At 39.7% G+C, this 21995-nt stretch overlaps 1 pseudogene; it reads left to right on the top strand.

The window, feature by feature from the left end:
- Nucleotides 1-1828: 1828 nt before the first annotated feature.
- LOC116763641 lies at nucleotides 1829-3481 on the top strand (annotated as a pseudogene).
- Nucleotides 3482-21995: the final 18514 nt, after the last annotated feature.

The following is a 21995-nucleotide window of genomic DNA, read 5'->3' as shown; positions in this document are numbered from 1 at the left end:
TAAATTACTGTGCTAGGTACTACATGGGATGCAAATATGGATAAGATTGAGACTCTTTCATCAGGAAGTTAAGACCCCAATAGGGGAAAATAACACATTCATAAATATATATAATACAAGATATACAAAGAAATGGGTCACAAAAGAAATAAAAATACATTTTTCTAGATGAGGGAGAAATTACTCTTGACTGACTTGAAGTGTGGAGTTTTGGGAAAGAGATCAGAGCCCTTTTCATGAAGGAAATATGATATATGTACCAGGTCTTGTAGACCTAGGCAAGTAGAAATTAGAAAGGCAATACTGAGAGAAAGGGCATAAGAAAACAAAGAAAACAACATAAACAAAAGTCCAATAGTGAAAAAAAAGCATAGACTGTATGGAATAAAAATGAATAATTTGTGCAATTTGAAGCTTATACAGTTTTTTGAGCCCTATTTAAGAAAAAGAATACAAAATTACATACAAAAATGAATATGTATTTGTAATGAGAAAAGAAGTCACAACAAATGAGAAACTTTTAAAAGCAGCAAATACCACAAATATCACAAGATCCAGACACTATATGGAACACTTGAATTATGTTACTATCTAACACACCTCTCTCCAGGGACTGGCTATACTCTTCAATCCTGTCTCCATAGGACAAGGAAAGACAACTCAGGCTTTCCTCTAGCACAGCTGATCATAATGTGCTTACTAGCAATAGTATATAAAAGTTTCTTTCAACTTCACAAAATATCTATTAATAATGGGTAAAATTTTAGGACTACTGTCAAATTGAGGAAACCCTTTAAATTGTGTGACATTGCAGGTCATTTCAAAGCATTCTGTGCACTAATTGTAAATATTCATTGAAATTACAACAAATCAATCATGAATCACTGATGTCCTCATGTAGTGGCATATCATTAGTTTTATGTTATCTTTGTTGGAGGAAGTATCACGTGTCAAGAATTTAAATCTTTTGTCAATGTGTTCATACGTCACCCCTCATCATTAATCAGATTATCAAACAGTTCATGAAACTATTCATTATGTCCATTTGCAAAGTATTTCTTCCTCTTAGTGAATTTAGAGGAGAGGAACCTTATATGATGAGAAAGCCTGCATAAGGCAATATCTGTGGGCCACCAAAATAACACTTTGAATAATTTTAATTACAAATTCTGTATTTCTACAGTTTGGTGATTTTATTACCTATTTCAATAATCAATTACACTAGCAGCACTTAAGTTGTTTTAAATGTTTAAAAAATATAAACAAAGAATGCACCAACTAACGAGGTCATAAAATTAATATAACCTCTTGATGAATAACAAAATTTATCATGATATATTTTAGCGCCATCTAGTGGCGCTAAAAGACTTCAGAGTAAATAAATATGCAATTTAGTTTTAAAATTTTTGTCAACATATATTCTTTGATTCTACATCCCAGTCATACCATCTAAGATTTTCCATTAAATACTGACAATAAAATAATTGATTGTAAGGTTATGTGGGCTTCTAGAAATTAAATTATTATGAAATAAAAGGAATTAAGTCATCCCTTCACTATTTTACAGGAGATGTCAGTCAGTACCTCAGCTACCATAAAACAAAGGGACTAGTTCTCATTGAAATGCCCAATCAGATAAATATTTTCATAGAGTCTTCGGTCTATGAGGATATGTTTGATTCAAACCAAGTTGAATTTAAACTGTTATGTGATATCTTTTTAAATAAAAAATTATTTTATGACTCACTTTATAGCTCTATTAAAAGCTTTCTAAAGTTTTACTTAGCTGTCCGCCGCTGTCCCAGCTGACTCCGCGCCGCTCGTCGCGATGGAGGTCGCCACCAAGTTTGTGGTCCAGAGTCCAACATGGTCTACAGTCCGAGGCCAGGGAGGTGCAGTAAGTACCGGATGACGTGCATCAGCCCCGAAGCCACCATCCTCAAGATGCACCCCAGGCCCACGGGCTTCACCTTCCGGACCGCCCGGCAGGTGCCCGGGCTCGCGGTCGTGCTTGTGGGCTGGGGCGCGAACAAAGGCTCCAGACTGCTGCAGTGCTGGCCCACCGACTGCGCCTGTCCTGGCCCTCGCGCACCTGCCAGAAGGAGGCCAACTACAAAGGCTCGCTGACGCAGGCGTCCCCGTTAACCTGGGCCTGGTCAAAGAAAGCCAGGAGGTATTCGTGCCCTTCAGCTCACTGCTGCCCATGGTGGCTCCCGACGACCTCGCATTCGACGTCTGGGCCATAATCATCTCTGAACCTGGCGGAGGCGATGCAGTGCACACAGGAGCCACAGGAAAAACCGTGGTCGCACCTGGAGGCTCTGCTTCCACGGCCCTCCATCTACCTCCCAGAGTTCCTCACGGCTAAATAACCAGAGCGCGCGGGCTGACTACGTCATCCTGGGCACGCGCCCAGCAGCTGGAGCTGATCTGTACCGACTTCTGCAGCTTCCAGTCCGGCGCCGGGCTGGCTGAAGTCATCGTGCGGAAGACAGCGAATACGGAGCACTTTTCCGAAGTGATCCCGGGCCTCAATGACACCGCTGAAAACCTGCTGAGCACCATCCAGCTGGGCCTGGAAGTGTCGCCCTCCATGCTGTTTGCGGTGGCCAGCATCTTGGAGGGCTGCTCCTTACTCGGTGGGTCCCCACTGACCATGCTGGTGCCTGGTGCCCTCGAGTTCAAGTGGCAGTGCAGCCTCTTTGTGGGTGGAGACGACTTAAGGTCGAGCCAGACCAAGGTCAAGTCCGTGCTCGTGGATTTGCTTATCTGCTTTGGCCATGAGACCACGTCCATCGTGAGGTACAACCACTTGGGCAACAATGACCGGCAGAACCTGTCGACCCCGCCACAGTTCTGCTCCAAGGAGGTGTGCAAGAACAGCGTGGTGGACGACACAGTGCACAGCAACCCAACACTCTACTAGCCGGTTGTGGAGCCCGGTCACTGTGTCATCATCAAGTATGTGCCATACGTGGGCGACAGCAAGCGTGCCCTGGATGAGCAATCAGAGCTGATGCTGGGCGGTACCAACACGCTGGTGCTGCTCAACAAGTGCGAGGACTCGCTCCTGACCGGGCCCATCATGCTGGACCTGGCGCTGCTGACAGATCTGTGCCAGCGTGTGAGCTTCTGCACCGACGTCGACCCACAGCCGCAGAACTTCCACCCCGTGCTGTCACTGCTCAACTTGGCATCCTCTTCCAGGTGCCGCTTGTGCCGCCAGGCAGCCAGGTGGTCAACGTGTCCTTCTGCCCCCGCAGCTGCACGGAGAATATCCTCACGGCCTGCGTGGGACTCTGGCCGCAGAACCACAAGCTTCTGGAGCGCAAGATGGAGTGCCCTGGCCTCAAGGGAGTTGGGCTTGTGGCTGCCACCTGTGCCTTGCAAGAAAGGACCAGTGCCCACCGCCCCCAGTGGCTATACTGGTGACGCCAATGGGCACTTGTAGGCCGAGTCACCCCAGATGCCCACCACCTAAGGCCATGGCCATACAGCTCCGCCATAACTCCTGTCCCCATTGCTCCTCAGAGCCCAACCCTTCTAGGCCCCCAAAGATAATAAAGCTAGTGCCACTATCAAAAAAAAAAAGTTTTATACAGCAAATCAGTAGATTTACGATCACCATCACCAAAACCAAACTAAGTTCTTTAATCAAAACAACACAGCTTTCTTGGTTTTACTATTTTTATCCTATAACAAACAATACTGGGTTAACAAAACAGAAGTTCATTTAAACTATGTTATTGTTATGTGTGAAACATAAAACTAAAAAAAACAAAATTTTGCCGTCACCATGAGAAACAAGGGATAGGCAATAGATTCGTTCTTTCTCCTCTTTTACTATTAATTCACTGACCATCTAAAACAGCTGAATTTACATGCTATTAAATTCATACTGCTCTTAGAACCAAAGGATTAGACTGAGAAAGTCAAAGCAAGTTACAAATTATTAAAAGTGATACATACTACAAATGCCACAAGATCCAGAAAATATCATCATAATTTTACCCTAGGCTAATTTTTTTTAAAATTCAGAGTAGCAAGCTGCACTCCCTTAGGCTCATAAAGGCATTTGTAAGGAGGCAGCAATGCCACCCAGCGACGACTCTCACTGGACAGCAGTTGGTGCTTTTAAGCGGAAGTGAATACTTCCTTTTTAGTCATAGGAGACTCAGGCAGAGTCACCCACGTCTCGGCTTGCCTGTGTCTGCAGAGGCAGCCACCCCCAGAATGCACAGTCTAGTCCAAGCCTGCACAGGCCAGGAACCACTATACCAGGTATTATAGGACTAAATCTTTATGGTCCCCCAGGAAGTTATGGAAATAGAGGTTATTTCAAGAAGTTATCAATCAACAGTGTGACGTACTGAAGACCAGTCAATCAGAAGGGAGGAGAGAGAACAGGAGGTGAAAGGCAAGTGAGTAGTGCCTGGCTGGAAATTCCCTTGGTTAAAACCGAATTTTGGAGAGCAGCAGTAGCAGTAGTTGCATATGGGTGTATGTGAGAATCTGTGTGTATTAAGTGACAAGCAACACAGATAAGCCTCTTTGGCTAGTAGCCCAATAGAGTACATTTTGCTGTGAATTCATCTCTGATCCAAAAGCATATATCTTTTCTCTCATGTGGGAGGCTCTCAACTAACTTGCTATACCTTCTGTGTACTCAAAAAATATAATCTGAATGATTTCTCCCTTTAAAAATTCCTAGTGCAAATGAGAACATTTTTTTGTAGGTATAGAGGAAGAAATTTTTACCTCATTAGTTTCTGCCTAATCCAGGTGCTATTAAATTCCATCTGCTGATTAGAGTTGCAATGTGAAAAGAGCTCCACCAAAATATTTCTTGAATTATTCATCCTTAACCCTAATATGTATTCTGGTTTAAGTGAATGGTTGAATCTGGTCTGGCACTTCTAACAATCAATTAGAGCACTAGTCGTCAGACTGACTGTAGAGACAAAAACAAGAAAAAGAGATCATAAATTTGACTTGCTGTTGTGTTTTGCCCATAATTTATCATTTTTTTCCTTTAAATATCCCATTTAAAATTGCTTCAAATGAGATGCAATGCATTATATAACCAAAAGTTTAATCGTTAAAACATTTTAAAAATACATGTTATTTTAAAATTTTTTTCCAAAAATAAATGTATTGGAAAGTCACATATTAAGTGTATGTTTTATTTGTAAAAATTATTTTTATTTAACTCATCTATTCTATCTTCTTTTCCATGTAGAATTGCAAGTAGTCTCACGCAGAAGAAAACAAGTTATTTTAAAGAATCATCTAAGAAGTCCCAGCCACAACTACCTTCATTAATTCTTCCCAATATTTCACAATTGTCTTTGTACAGAAATTCTTCCTAATAAGTACATATTCTATTCTTGGATATATATGATATATACTCAAGGTCATACAGGTGCTAATTATCACTACGATGGCAATCACATTATAATATTTAAATGTGTCAAATTAACATGTTGTATGCTTTAAATTTACACAGTGTTATATGTCAAATATATTTCAGTTAGAAAAAAATACCCAAGATCATTTTCTGAGGTCCTATATTTAAAGAAATTCAATATTTTTTCATCATTCCCTTTCATACACATGAAAATAAGCTTTAAGATGCCTCATGAAGCTTTCCTCTGTAAGGTAAATAATTGTTTCTTTTTTCTAGGTCTTCATTTTAAGCTGAGACAAAGTATTTATTTACTTAAATATTCATTCATTTGTTCATTTAATATTGGAATCCTTTCTTGATTCCAAAAAAGCTTGAGGCATTTTACAGATTTAAAAGACAATCTTCAGGATAAAGCACAAAGGAAGGCAAAGGCAAGTAAATATTTAAGTATTAAATAAATGAGTGTCATTATAAAAGGAAGAACAAATGCCTTCGGATATAAGACAGTGAATCTTATTGTACAATTCACCATAAGCTGGTTTCATTTTTTAAAGTTCTAAGATTCCTACAATGGTGAAAATCATTAACTGATGTACCAGAGCTTAAAGATAACCGTACCACACAGATTCTCAATGTTCTGTTGCCCACACTACCTCAGGGACTCTTGGGGAATGGGCTGTCATTGGGTAGTGCCTCAACACAAAATATCTAGTACTGCCTGGATAGCAGAGGGATGGGGTCAACAGCGTCCTTTTGCTTAAGAGATCAAGAAGCATCCCTTCCTCTACCTCAGGGACTCTTGGGGAATGGGCTGTCATTGGGTAGTGCCTCAACACAAAATATCTAGTACTGCCTGGATAGCAGAGGGATGGGGTCAACAGCGTCCTTTTGCTTAAGAGATCAAGAAGCATCATGGGGGGAAAAAAAAATCACTCGAGAAACAAAGAGACAAGGCACACATGCTGGGACCAAGCACGGTGAGTCACGTCAGAGAGGCAGGAAGCATGTTCTCTCCCCTTTGGTGAGGCAACACATGATATGATAGGAGAGGGCATTTTATGGACCAGGTGAGCTATAGGAGCACAGTAGCCTGGGAAGTGAATCAAACCAGCTCATTCCAGGTGGTGAATGTGGCAGGGTGGATGGAAACCACAATGCTATAAGATGACCTGGAAGAGAGGAGGTTTCTTGTAGGCTTCACCTTCAATCTCTATCCCAAATCTGATTGTTCTCAGTATCTCTGCCTCCATCGGCCTGATCTAAGCACTGTTTTCTCTTTCTGGATCTCTGCAATAACCTCCTTCCTAGCTTCCTTGCTCCCACTCTTAACCCCTCCTGCTTGTTTTCACACAGCAGCCTGACAGATCCATTTAAAATATATTTAGGATCATGTCATTCTTCTACCTGAAATTGTTGATAGCTTCCTATTGTATTTAAAATAAAGTCAACCTTCCTTACCATGACTAAGTGGCCCTCCATGAGCTGCTCCCTGGATACATCAGCAACCTCATCTACCACTTTCTCTCCAGTCAAACTGGCTACCTTGTTCTTCCTCAGATATATCAGGAGCACACCTAACTTGGGCTTTTACAACTGCCTCTCCCTTTGCTTCAAACATTCTTCCCACCGGTACTTGCATGCTGGCACTCCATTTTAATCAAGTCATCAGACATTTGGAGTATATGCTTGGCTGAGGAACCAATAGGATGAAGCTCTTGTATATGGAGTCATGACTGAACACTTCCAAGTCAGAATCCTGCTCAAGTGGATCAATATAGCAGCTCAGTTGGTCAAAGATAGCCTTTCCCCCACCATCCCCACCAGCAGGCCGCTATTAAAGACCATTTCATTAAAGGTGTCTTCCCTTTAAAGTCTAAAATGACTGCCACCTGTCACTCTCTAGTACCATATACGCCTTGCCTTTTCTCCTCATAGCACTTACAGTTATTTATACAGCCAGCTTTCCTTATCTATAGGCTCTGCATCCAAGGATTCAACCAATGTGGATCAAAAATATTCCAAAAAGGGCTTCCCTGGAGGCGCAATGTTGAGAGTCTGCCTGCCGATGCAGAGGACATGGGTTCATGTCCCGGTCTGGGAAGATCCCATATGCCACGGAGCGGCTGGGCCCGTGAGCCATGGCCGCTGAGCCTGTGCATCCGGAGCCTGTGCTCTGCAACGGGAGAAAAAAAAAATATTCTGAAAAGATTATAGAACATTCCAAAAAGCAAAACTTGAATTTGTAGCATGGTGACAACTGTTTACATAGCATTTACATTGTATTGGGTATTATAAATAATCTAGAGATAATTTAAAGTATACAGAAGGATGTGCATAAGTTATATACAAATACTATACCATCTTATGTAAGGGACTTGAGCACCTGAGGATATTAGTATCTCAGGGGTGTCCTGGAACAAATCCCCTGCAGATACCAAGCGATGACTATAGTTATCTCTCTGTGAGTTGACTGCCTATGGGTTGAGCTTATATCACTGGAATATAAATTCCATGTGGACAGGAACTCTGATTTCTTCCCAACAGTATCACTTGTACTTCGAACAGTAATTGGTACTTATGGTGCTCAATATTTACTTATTGGTTAAAGGAAGGACTAAATGAGAAACTTTTGATATGCCAGAGTAATTTAAGGAAGGTTGGAGTTTTCAGCTTATAAGTGGAGACTGAACCATGGGAAAATCTATTTGATATAGTCTGATGAAATACTTTGAGTTCCTAGCCCTGTGAACTGACATTTGAATTTGAGTGTTTAAAATCATCTCAAAGCAAAACTCTACACTTGATCTTCCATCAGAACTGGTGTTTCCTGTCTCATTAAACAGTACCACTCCTCTCTCCAGGTGTGCAGGTCCTCTGCGGTCCTCTTTCCTTCTGTTAGAATGCTCTTCCTTTTCGTCCTATCTCACACCCACTCCTTAGCTCAGTTAATTTCTACTCATTCTTCAGATCTGTGATACGTTATCCTTCACCAAAAATGGTCTTAATACTTCCTGTCCCCTGTGAGCTTTCCCAGAATCTTGCCTTTCTCTGTAAAGAGGAAAAGTCGATTTCCCCTTCCCTTGAACCTGGGCTGGCCTTTGTGGCTGCCTTGAGAACAGAATGTAGTAGAAGCAACACCATCATATAGCTTCTGTCTAGCTCTCTCTTTCTCTCTTTCTTGGAACTAGAACCCAGCCATTATGAGTGGGGAAGTCCAGGCTTTATGGAGAGGCCACGTGTGGGTGCTCTGGCCAAAAGTCCCAAAAGAAGTCCCAAGCTACAGCCAGCTGGGTGACTGAGTGCTTAGAAGGCTCTGATTCCCAGCCTTAGAATCCACCTCCCACCCTCCCCCACCCCTGACCCCCGCCCCCACCAACACACACACTGGGCCTTTGGATCTTCCATTTAAGCCTCCAGACACCATGGAGCAGAAACAAAATAATATATCTGCTATGTCCTGACCAAATTCAACACCCCCAGAACTTATGAGCAAGATAAATGGTTGTTTGATGCCACCAAATTGGGCCAATTTTTTACCTAACAGTGGATAACTGAAAGAGATCTCACTCAAAGTTCCTATCTCAAAGGAAGCCTCCTCTAGCTGGGGCAGAACTTTCTTGTGAACTCTGTATACCTCTCTCTCAAAGGAAAATTTTATGTTTATTTTTGTGATTATTTTAGATTCTTAAGTATGGTGAATCTATCTTTTGCTCACTAGTTTCCATCTTTTGACTTGATTCCTTAAATCAAGTATAATCACAAAGCAAGATGTTGAGTTTTTTTATTATTTAAATGTGAGTGACAATCCCAGGTGACCTATTGCCCAAGATCTATGACTTTCTTTGGGTGAAAGTCTACCAAACATTTACCATTTCTCTATCTTAGTTATCATATTTGCAATATTCTTTTATCTCACTGAGTGACTCTACGTAAAATTTTAATGCTACTAAACATATTAGTATACAATTTTATTAGCTAATATCTGGTTATTAATATTTTAATACCTTCAACTACCTGATAAAGATTAAACTGTTTAATGATCTCTTATTTCTTATGCATATCCAAAATTTTGTTTTTATAATTGCTCTGATTATGTTAGAAAATACAAGGTCTGATTATGCCTGTTCCAGACATTATGAAAATTCATTTTAGGGTTTCCTAATAATCTCTTTTAAGATATGATAGTAAGAACATGGACCTTGGAGACAGAAATTCCTAGGTTTAAATCCTGTTTGAGCCATTCAACATCTGTGTGATCTTGGGAAAGAAACTTACTTTTTCTAAGGCATATTTTCTTCGTAAGGTGTAAATCTAGAAGCTAATAATGTCCACCCAGTGCACAAGGTAGTTATGAAAAAATACCCAGTAAAAAGTAGTTGCTTAACAAGTGATAAGTAGACACCTTATCTTGAGTCACATATACAGATATGCTTTTAAATTTCATTGTGTCACCAAAAAATGTATAAAAGAATTGTACAGATTTACCATCTGCAACTACAAATGATAATAATTAGTATTAAGACAACGAAAGTCAAATTGTTTTTGTGCAAAAATCCTTCCCAATAAATAGGTTATTTAGCCATACATTTTGAAAGATACATGCTTAAACTTAAATATGCTAATGGGAGCTATCCTTCAAGTTCATCTTCTGATGGATCCTAATGTTAATGTCATTTCTGCAAACACTTTTCTGCTCATTTGCTTTCTGGAAGAATTCAAGGACTTGGAAGTAGGTCATTAACTGGGGAGTTGTTCCAAGGAAGTAGGAAAAAAAAAAAGAAAAGAAAAAAATGGCAATAGAGACTTTGTTATCACTGATACTCTGAGAGGGGTAGAAAATGCCTCCCTGGAATTACTACTCAGAGAACTGGAATCTGGATCATTCATCTACTGGTTCCCATCATCACCTTTTGGATGAGAGCTGTCCCTGGGGGCACCCTAACTCCCCCTGCACTTCTGAGCTACCCTTACCCAAGGGCCAAGTAGGATGCCATGGCATTAGAGAAGACCCTGAAAGTGCAAACGTATACAGTACACTCTTAAGATGGAACAGCTGCCAGCACAAGTTGAATATGAGCTCATACAAAACTACCCACCTGGGCAATGGCTGAGGTTGGAGGTAGACCAAGGAGACATGGCGGGGGCCAATAAAGGCGTCTGCTGTAATACTCCTTGCACCTCTCAGATCTGCTCATACCTCACACGGAGCCCCACTCTGTCACAGATTTCTTGAGAGGTAGCTGAGAAATACTAATTAGTAATCAGGCTGTAATTAGTAGTCATCATCTCCTTATTCTCTAGTCTGTTCTAGATTTCCCTCACTTCTGCCTCATCTTCAGCTGGCCTAGGGTGCTTATCTGGTGGGATGACCCAGACCTTCACCACTGAAGAGTCTATGCCCTTGGTTCTTTGTTCTTTGCCAGGCCTTGGTTTTTGCAATTGTCCATCAAGTCATTATCATGCCTGGCAGTACCAAGAAACACTCCAGTGAATCCGAGTTCTAGACATAATTTTCCCTGTTTCCATATGTAACAACAATTCCATTGCCTCCTGAAAGAGGACAGATCAATTATCCCTGCCAGTTGTAGTACTCCTTTCTACGCCTCCTGGTCCCTTGGCATGAGAACCCCTAAGTGACCAGGCGGCAGTTTGTAGTTTCAGGTTCAATGGGTCACTTACTGTATCTTTTGTAGGAAACCCTCCTCGTACTCCATCCCCCAGGAACCAGGATCTCCAGCCTATCAGAGCCCACAGGAATGAGAAACGTGAAGTCTGCAAATGATTCACTGGAAGTGATGGGAGAACATCACTTGGCAAGTCAAGAATCCTGAAAAACAAAAAACATTTCTTAGCTTATCTTGACCTGCAAGAGTCCTAGAATTCTTATTTTGAATTAAAAAGGACTGTTCAGTAACAAAAAGATAAATCATCATATAATTCCACTTATATGTGGTACCTCAAATTCTTAGAGACAAAAAGTAGAATGGTGGTTGCCAGGAGCTGGAGGAAGGGGGACAATGGGAAGTTACTATTTAATGGGTACAGCATTTCAGTTTTGGAAGATGAAAAGGGTTCTAGAGATGGATGATGATAATGGTTGCACAAGAATATCAATGTACTTAATACCACTGAACTGTACAATTGAAAATGGTTAAGAGGCAAATTTTATGTTATGTATATATATATATTTTTTTTTGTGTGTGTGTGTGTGTGTGTGTGGTACACGTGCCTCTCACTGTTGTGGCCTCTCCCATTGCGAAGCACAGGCTCCGGACATGCAGGCTCAGCGGCCATGGCTCACGGGCCTAGCCGCTCCGCTGCATGTGGGATCTTCCCAGACTGGGACACGAACCCGTGTCCCCTGCATCGGCAGGCGGACTCAACCACTGCGCCACCAGGGAAGCCCTATGTTATGTATATTTTACAACAATTTTTTTAAGTGGGGGAGGAAAAAGAACTGTATACTAGTCTTCTCCAAGTACCTTTGTGGAGAAGGTAGGGATTAGAAAGCATTAATGTGAATCTCATCTTCACCACTTCTTAATGAATGACCTTTGGAGTGCTGTAACTATTTGAGACTTTACTTCTTTTAATATGTAACATGGAAATAATAATGATATCTACCTCACAGTGCTCCTGTGAGAAGGTTTTGTAAGAGAGAATTTTTAAAATAAATTCTAAAACTCCCTACAATCACGAAGTATCTTTAATATCATAAATAATGATGATGATGATGATGATAAAAAGTTCAGCTCCAGGAAATTCTTGACTTTATTCTAAACTGTACATTCTCACATTATACATTGATATCTTCTGATTACCTTCCATATGTCAAGTGTAAACTTTCATTACCCCAAAGTGATCACTTTCAGCCTGGGAGTCTACTTTCCTCTATGACCAGCTTAGACTTTATGGTGCAAAATTATGCTTGCTATTTTGCAAATATCCTCAGGCTCACTTGGTTGTTATTGGAATCCTGGTCATCTGGAAAAAACTCTACTCATTTAAACCTGAGATGTTGAATATGCTGAAGAGAGCACCCAACCAAGACAGACTGGTTTCTAGGGAGGCCCTAACATAGAGACCTCCACTAAGGTCGTACAGGATGTGGTTTAACTTTCCAGATCCATTTCACTTCCCACTTAAACACATCACAACCTTCTATCATCAGCTGTTTTTATCTAAGGGATGCATTTGGCTTGGGAGGATGTCACCTATTATATGATGCTATAGTGGAGCTGGGCACTTCACATGTTGAATATCAACCCATTAAGAGGAGGAAATCTTGATGGTAAGACAGACATTGGGCACTAATGACTCTGACGTTGATGAGGATGTTCATAGATTTCTATCCTTCTTACAAACTCATGATTGCTACTTTCTCAATCACCTCCACTATGTTTTACAAAAATAAACAAGTACTACATTAGAAATAAGCCTATTCCTAAGACACTTTCACCTTTTTCTTTCTTTGTTTTAATTCATGAAATTTGCTTTAACCTAAGAACAGGGTACGGGGGTGGGGAGGGTTATGTAAAGAAACAGTGAAATGTTTCTTCCCCCATGCCCTAAATAATCTTGGTCATACTTCCGGCCACTACAGCATATCTATCACTTTGAACCTGCTGGGGGAAGAGGAGATGAGGATGAACAAGACAAGGGGAGAGAGAGAGAGCAGCATTCTTTTTCTCTTACTCCTTCTGATTGCAAGTACAGTATGTAATAACAACAAATTACCAATAATGGAGGAAGAGAGCAATGATAAGTGGAAGATGGGGGCAGTGCAGAAAGAGGAAGAAAAGGAAAGACATGCATTGCTCATTCCTTTGTGCCTGTATTAGTTTTCTATTGATGCCATAACAAATTACCATAAATCTAGCAGCTTAAAACAACACAGATTGATTATCTCAGAGTTCTGGGAGTCAGATAGCTTCTCTGGGTCCCACAGTGCTGAAATCAAGGCATTAGCAGGGCTGTATTCCTTTCTGGAAGCTCTGGAGAGAAGTCTGTTTCCAGGCTCACTTGGTTGTTATTGGAATTCAGCTCCACACAGTTGTAGGACTGGAGTAACTGTCTCCATCGTAGCTGTTGTCCAGGGGCAGCTTCTGGGGGCTGCCACATTCCTTGGCTCATAAATGTTACACTTCAGATATCTCTGACTTCTTCTGTCACATCCCTTTAACTGATATAACTGATATTTCTACCTTTCTCTTCTGCTTCTCAGGGTCCATCCAGGTAACCCAAGACAATCTACTTTAGGGTCAGCTGATTAGTAACCTTAATTACATTTGTAGAGTCTCTCCTAGATTGCTCTATAGAGCAATGTCTAGATTAGTCTTTGGTGAATAACCAGGGAATGGGAGTCTTAAGGGGCAGCTTTAGGAATCTGCCTGCTTGTTAAAAGCCATACTGAATGCTTGACATATATTATAGTATTTAATTATACTAAAATAATATAACCAGGGAGTAGGTATTGTTATCACTAACAACAATTGCAACAACAAAAATCCTCATTTTCTTTGTTTCCAGATTAGCCAACAATAACTATCAGGCTTCTTTAATGTATCTATAACAGGATTTTTTTTAATGAAAAATAAACTCTTTAAAGGAAGTATCTGTTGCATAAGAAAGGTATGAGTATAACTGATGTTATTTTGGATCCTTTTAAAGAAAATCTCAACTTGTCTTCCCTCTATGCTTATTACCACAGTGTGGCCAAAAATCCTCACGCTCAATCAGTGCTCATGGCATCTCCATGGCAACACACCAGGGTACCTCCAGTATAAGGCCATCTTCACTTAACAGCAGCATAAACAATTCACCTGATTATGGGCTATTAAGAGGCTAGACACAAGGATATGTGAGTAGAAAAAGAAACGGAGGCTTCTTTTAACATACTTTGTAATACATTTTGGCAATCCCTAATAAGCCAAGATGAGAAAGAAGATGCTGATAAAATGGTAAATAATTCTTCCAGGTGGACTTTGCAAAAATTCGAGAGCTTCTCAGATTGCTGACTTTGTAGAAGTGCTCTTGCAAAATCCAGGATGGTTTTTCTCGGTACAAAGTGTAGATTTTGAAATATTTCTCTCTCCTTCTCCCTCATTATCCACCAAAAATTCCTTTTCTCCCCACATAAAACACAAAAGTGTTTCTCACACAAATGTGAGAAAGTTTATGATAACACTTGTATTATGTATATGTTATTTTAAGCCGAGAAAGAGAGAAAAAAAATAGTATATAATTGGGAATTTTATGTCAAGAACAGAGCCCAGAAAGGGAGCAGCTTTTTAAAATCGTCATTCATAATATTTCTTTAAGTCCTGAGAGACACCCCACCAACTGCCAGATAAAGTAGCATTCACCTCTGCATTGAGACTTTGCAGGCAGACCCCTCACGGAAGGGTGTCCAGGCTGTCAACCTATGTTGAAATTTCTGTCTATATTCTCATTTTTTAAATATCTGGGAGAAAGAAAAGAAAACAAAATACTCCTGGGAGAAGAAATGTGTTAAGTCACATTAAAGCTAATGAGTTGTATCAAGCATAATATTTTACTATCTGGCTGTTCAGTTCCCCCACCCTCAACTACCTTTAAGCAAAAGGGGGTAAAACCACTTCCCTTTAGGTACACACCTCCCATACAGCCCCGAAGCTGACTTTCTGTACGTTTTTCCCCCAAGGGCATTCTTGCTGTGCATTTCACATTTTGGCTTCAACTTACTCCCTACCCTCCACCCCTCACCTTATATTCATACAGCATGCTTCACCTGTGGACAGCTTTCCTGAGGATAAATTTCAAGGATCTGGTTTACTTGACATTTGACCCCAGCATTGATAGTTTTAATTCAAATGATTCTCTCTTCTCTAATAATGACACAATTTTACCAGGAACTCATTAGCAAAATAATTACTCTACAAGGTTAACACTTTGATCTGATAGAGCACTAGAGAAAGGGCAGAATATTAAATAAAGATAATACAGTCTTTCAATACCACAAGAAGCTTCTGATATGACCTAGTTAAGCACTGTATGGTGATGGCTTTACAAAGGGACTGGAGGAAGCAGTTTAAAAAGGCTGTTAGCATTCATGAGGGGTCCTATCAGCACGATCTGTTTTTCCTTTTGAAAATGAAATTAGATTTTATGTGGAAAGTTTAATGGCAGTTAGGACTTAGCCTATAAAGCCTACAAGGTAAGCAGTAGATCATATGCCTCAATAGGCAAGGGAGAGTCAAAAAGGCTATGAAGAAATTCTGAAGATGTTGTGACAGACACAACCTTGGCACAGTAAGAAGAGTATGGGTTTTAGGGTCAGGCAGTTTTCTCCCAATCCTTATGTGGCAACTTAACAAACTGATCACCTTGGCCAAGTTGCTTAACTTCTCTGGGTCTTGGTTTCTACAAGTACAGAACAGAGATAATTAGAAGGACATATAGTACGTTGTCCAAATTGGGATATTTTTAAGAGTGAAAGGAGACGCTATTAATAGTTATCTCAGGACAACAAGAGTAAACCAGGACTATCCAGCAAGCCAGGATGTGTGGTTATCTTATCAGGATAATTAAAAAGCAATGCCTCACACCACGGGGTTGTTGAGACATTTAATAAAAACAAAATACATAAAACACTTACAGGTAGTCAGCACTAGGTAAAAATTAGCCTCTTTCTATCCTGTCTCTTTTCTTCCCCTTCCTCTGGGGGATAAGAAAAACAATTTGTGTGTGTGTGTTAAAATAAAGAATTAGAAGAATGCAATTTGTTCTTACTCGCTCTTACTTGTTACTTAGTGTTATTACTATGTAATGAAGAGATTATCTGACATCTGACACTATTTATAGCTCAATCTAACTGCCCACTAAAATATTGTAAACTAGAATATGTTTAAATTATTTTAACAATATGTACTCCACAATCCACAAATTGAACTGTGCTCATTAAATGCGTAATTGAATAAATAAATCACTAACTCTTCTCTGCCGTAGGTCACTCTTTTTCTGCTTCTCTACCTTTTATTATGTATTAGTGAAGAGAGGACAGAATTTGGAGTCAAGAAAGCATCATATGCCTGGCTCTACCAGTTATGTGATACTGAGAAAGTCACTTAAGCTCTTTGAACCTCAATTTCCTTTTTTTGTCAAATCAGCAACAATTGATCTCTTTGAGATGATGACTGGGAAATACCTAGTACTTCATTTGACATATAGCAACTACTGAATCACCTCCATTTTCTTCCTTCTTTCTTCTTCCCTTATGGTGTTCCCATTTGACTCCTGAGATTCAAAGCATCTTGACTCCCAAAAGGAAGCTTCTTAGAGGTTCCTGGTGCATACAGATGGGTTCCTGATCATCACACACTGTACTTCAGGTAAACTGGTCAGTTGTCAACTATCAAATGTGGTGATTTACAGTCACGTTTCAGAAATTTAATTATAAAAATACAGAAATAGAAATGTTGACACAAATCTTGGAATCCATTGAGAAAATTCAGAATCTTTTATACTTATCAGTAACCAGGAGAGGGCGGACTAAGATTGGAATATAAACCCCGGCCTTCACAAAGCTAAAACTATCAAATTTTCAATATAAGCAAACGCTGAACCCAAAATACCTAAATTATATAATAAATCCAGAAAAAGTTAAAAAAAAATCTGGATCTCAATCCAAATATTTAAATATGGAATAATTTATTTTTTTCAAATGCAATGCAAACTCTAATTTTATTAACATGAAATTCTTTCTTTCTATGCATGTTTATAAAACAGCATGTCCACTCATCTACTTGAATATACAAGTATTTAAAAGGTTTACCAATATGTCATTTTTTGATGTTTAACTATGTTTGAGAATTGTGGAGAGTGGAGTCATTTTCCCCTCTGTTACATCCTCCTGCTAGTTTAACTTCTCCTGGCTGCTAAAGTTTAAGGGCACATTCCTAAGACTTTACAAATGCCCAAGTTTCTAGATTCTCATCAGAATTAGTCTTTTACCCATTTGTGGTCAAGCCAGACTGGCCCTTGTTTTTCCTAGTATCTATATCTGTCTATCCATCTATCTATCATCTACCTAACTATCCATCTATCTATCTATCCATCTAACTATAATTTTATCAGTCAGACCTTGTAACCTATATATTGGTAGTTTATCAGAGATCAACCAGAAACTACGAAAACAATCATTGTTTCATGACTTATTTCCAGCATAGTTACATACACAACAGCAGGAATAAAAGATTATATCACAGGGCTTCCCTGGTGGCGCAGTGGTTGAGAGTCTGCCTGCTGATGCAGGGGACGCGGGTTTGTGCCCGGTCCGGGAAGATCCCACATGCCGCAGAGCGGCTGGGCCCGTGAGCCATGGCCGCTGAGTCTGCGCGTCCGGAGCCTGTGCTCCGCAGCGGGAGAGGCCACAGCAGTGAGAGGCCTGCATACCGCAAAACAAACAAACAAACAAAAGATTACATCATGACCTGCTTCAAGCAGTTAACTTAGTGGAAGCAACAAAATGAGGAAAAGTCAATCTCCATTCAACCAATATTATAGCTTAATCATTTTTTCTACAAGAAAGTAAAAATAGGGACTTGAGGGGATTTGAATATGATTCTGCCACTAAGTATCTGTGTGGCTCTTGAAACAGGATTTCTCTTATCTCAATTCTGAAATGAAAAGAATATTACTGTCCTATGGGACTCTTGTGCACATAAAGTGAAATAATATATGTGAAATATGAAATAATATATGAGATAAAATACGTGAAATTTCTTTACACAGTCCTGTAACACAGCAGCTCAATATAAATGGCTTTCTTATTTTCTAATTTTATAAGAACCTCATCATTAAAGTTTGTATTTTCGTAAGAACCACATACAGAAAACTCTATTAATCAGATTTCCATATCAAAGCTGTCTCATAAGTAGAATTGATAGTTGACTATATCATGATAGCACTGAGGCAATGACAAATTCTATTAAAACCTAACACTATTTTGAGCAGTTTATCAGGAATTGTGCATCGCAAGCTGGAGTTAATTCAATCAGCAGAATTTTTTGAGATAAAGTCCTCCTACTGCCACCCATGAAGGCATGAAAAGGCTACTTTAATTGACTCAAAACCACACAACTAGTGATCAACAGAGCAGATGTGTTTGACCACAAAAGCCGGAATTCTTTAAACATTGCCCTTTACTGCTCAAGTATATTATGAAACAGAAAGTTTGCTTAAACATTATTGGCAGTAGAGTTCCAGCTCTTAGTACATTTTAACAAATTGGTAAACGAATTGATTTTATATACATGCCACCTCTGTTAATTTCACTAAGCTAAGCATCACGATTTCCAACCCTATTATTTCAGACAGAGGTTTCTATATTATCATTACAATGTTGTCCTAGAAAACAGAAGATCTAGTAAATAAGTAAACTAATAGTAAATTCATAAACTTATTGACACTGACACAATATATTCATGTATAAATAAGTGAGGGCATCCCCTTCATTCATTACTGGCTAAAATTCAGTAGAATTATTTGCAAAAATAGCCCATTTTGTTTGAATAATATTGAAAAGGAAAATACGTTCAGCAGTGAATGCTTCCCTGCCATCAACCATTATTAACTCTAGTAATGTGCTCTGCTCTATCAAGAATAAGTTAGTAGCTACCCAAAAGCACCTAACTTATTTCACTTATTCTCTAAAAATAATTTCTCTTTAATGAGCTACTTGTCAGGATAAAATACTCACTTGTTGCAGTGTGATCAAGAGCTTTTACGTGACCGAACCATCTTGCCATACCTTATCGTATGATCCTCTAGGAGTTTGGGCAAAAACAAATGCTTTGAATTCTTAATATTGGTCTTCATCTATTCCACACTAAGCTCAAATTAGCTGGCAATCAATCCTTCTGACATGTAGATCAAAATTTCTGCTTTTCCACTTTTGGAAAATTTCTACCACATTTATGGACTTTAGTGTTCTCCTCTGTAAAACAAGGTCCTTCCAGCATGTTGCTTGCTCCTGAGGCCCTGGCTCTTACCCGTAACTGAAAGCTGGGCATCCGACTAAATATTCTGCAGGTAGTTCAAATTTCCACTGTCTTCCAAGATAGAGATCTCAGACCCGTCTTCAATAATAACCCCCTCTCTCACTTCCCACGTACTTTTTATAATCGAATCCTGCAGAGTCTGTTTTTTGAGCCTATTTTCTTTATGTTCCTTAATTTCAGCCTTCATCATCTCTGCACTGTTCTTTTCTATTTTCCTCAGATGTCTCTTGTGGTTCATTAAATTCCTCTTCAGTTATGTCTAACCTGCTACTTAGCTTATTCACAGAGTTATTTTACTAAATATACTTTTATGTCTGTACTTGCCATTTGGTTTTATTTTTCAATCCTCCTGATTTTTTCCCAGAATATCATTCTGTTTGTTTTCTTTTAAGTCTTTTATTGAATTTGTTACAATATTGCTTCTGTTTTTTTATGTTTTGGTTTTTTGCCGCGAGGCGTGTGGGATCTTAGCTCCCCAACCAGGAATCAAACCTGCACCCCCTACATTGGAAGGTGAAGTCTTAACCACTGGACCACCAGGGAAGCCCCCTTGTCATTCTGTTCTTTTTTTTTTTCTTATATATTTATTTATTTTGTTTATTTATTTTTGGTGCGTTGGGTCTTCATTGCTGCACACCGGCTTTCTCTAGTTGCAGCGAGCAGGGGCTACTCTTTGTAGCGGTGCATGGGCTTCTCATTGCAGTGGCTTCTCTTGTTGCAGAGCACGGGCTCTAGGTGCACGGCCTTCAGTAGTTGCAGCACACAGGCTCAGTAGTTGTGGCTCACAGGCCCTAGAGTGCAGGCTTAGTAGTTGTGGCACAAGGGCTTAGTTGCTCTGTGGCATGCGGAATCTTCCCTGACCAGGGCTCGAACCCGTGTCCCCTGCATTGGCAGGCAGATTCTTAACCACTGCACCACCAGGGAAGCCCTATCATTCTGTTCTTGATTCATAGTTTTTTCTTCCCTTCCAAGATTTCCTAGAAAATTTTGAACAAGCTAATTTTAAACTTTTTTTTCCAGGTTGTTCTGTCTCAAATTGTTAGATGTGAATCTTACATTTATTACATCTGCTGACCTTTTCAGAGTAGTTCATTTTCTCATGTGATTGGAATTTTCTGACTGTAAGCTCCTCTTCAACAGTGCTGTTTTCATGAACCAAGAGTCTCAACGGGCCTACTTTGTGGAAACATTTCTATGGAATCACAACTCTCTTTTCTCTGCCAAGGCCCTTGTGGCTTCACCATTTCAGGACTGGTTTTTGGAGATCATTATACATATACATTCACATGCAGTTGTAAGAAATAATACTGAGAGATCTCATGCACCGCTTACTTAGTTTCTCTTAAAGGTAACAACTTGCAGAATGATAATAGAGTATCACAACCAAAATATTGACATTGATACAATTCACCAAGTTTATTGAGATTTCCCCTAGTTGTTGTACTCAGCTATGTGTTTGGTGTATTATTTACATATACATGCATATATAAAATATGTGCTTAGTTTTACGGTTTCATCATTTATATTTATATTGGTTTTGAGTTATATTTTATATGTTTGAGGTGTAGGTAGAGGTTCATTTCTGTGCTTATTGATGTTCAAATGCTCCAGCACCATTTTTTTTTTTTTTTTTTTTTTTTTTTTTTTGCGATACGCGGGCCTCTCACTGTTGTGGCCTCTCCCGTTGTGGAGCACAGGCTCCGGACGTGCAGGCTCAGCGGCCATGGCTCACGGGCCCAGCCGCTCTGCGGCATGTGGGATCTTCCCAGACTGGGACACGAACCCGCGTCCCCTGCATCGGCAGGCAGACTCTCAACCACTGCGCCACCAGGGAAGCCCAGCAGCACCATTTTTTGAAAAGGCTATCCTTTCTCCCATGAATTGTTTTTCACCTTTGTCAAAAATCAGTTGAGCATATTTGAGTGAGTCGGTTTCTGGTTTCTCTGTTTTGTCATATAGATCTGTGTTCTGTCCCTCTGCCAACCATACCGTCCTTGATTACTATGGTGAGCCTTATCATTAGGTTGAGTCATTCCTCTCATGTCATTCTTCTTTGTAATCATTGCTTTAGCTAATCTAAGTCCTATATCTTCCCACATAATTTTAAACATAAACTGGTCTATGTCTAATGAATAATACTATTAGGATTTTGATTGAAATTCTATTGAATCAATACATCAATCTGAGGAGAATTTATGTCTTTACCATGTTGAGCTTTTCAATCCAACTAGGATATGTCCACTTATTTAGGTCTTCTTTGATTTCTTTCATCAGCATTTAAAGATTTTCAACATACAGAGACTGTACCTGTTTTAAGTATATATCTAAGTATTTAATTTCTTTTGAATGTTTATAAATGTTATTATGTCTTTAATTTATGCTTCTACATCTTCATTGTTAGGATATAGAAATACCATTAATTTTTCTGTGTTATTCCTATATTGTACAACCTTACTGAACTCGCTTATTAGTTACAGGAGGGGTTTTGGTGTGGGGGGTTTCCTTGGCATTTTCTACATAGACAATAATTTTATCGTCAAATACGGACA

Source organism: Phocoena sinus, chromosome 12, assembly GCF_008692025.1.
Source record: "Phocoena sinus isolate mPhoSin1 chromosome 12, mPhoSin1.pri, whole genome shotgun sequence".
NCBI classification, from domain to species: Eukaryota; Metazoa; Chordata; class Mammalia; order Artiodactyla; family Phocoenidae; genus Phocoena; species Phocoena sinus.
Note: the sequence above shows the minus strand (reverse complement) of the source record. Positions and strands in the feature narration are given on the sequence as shown.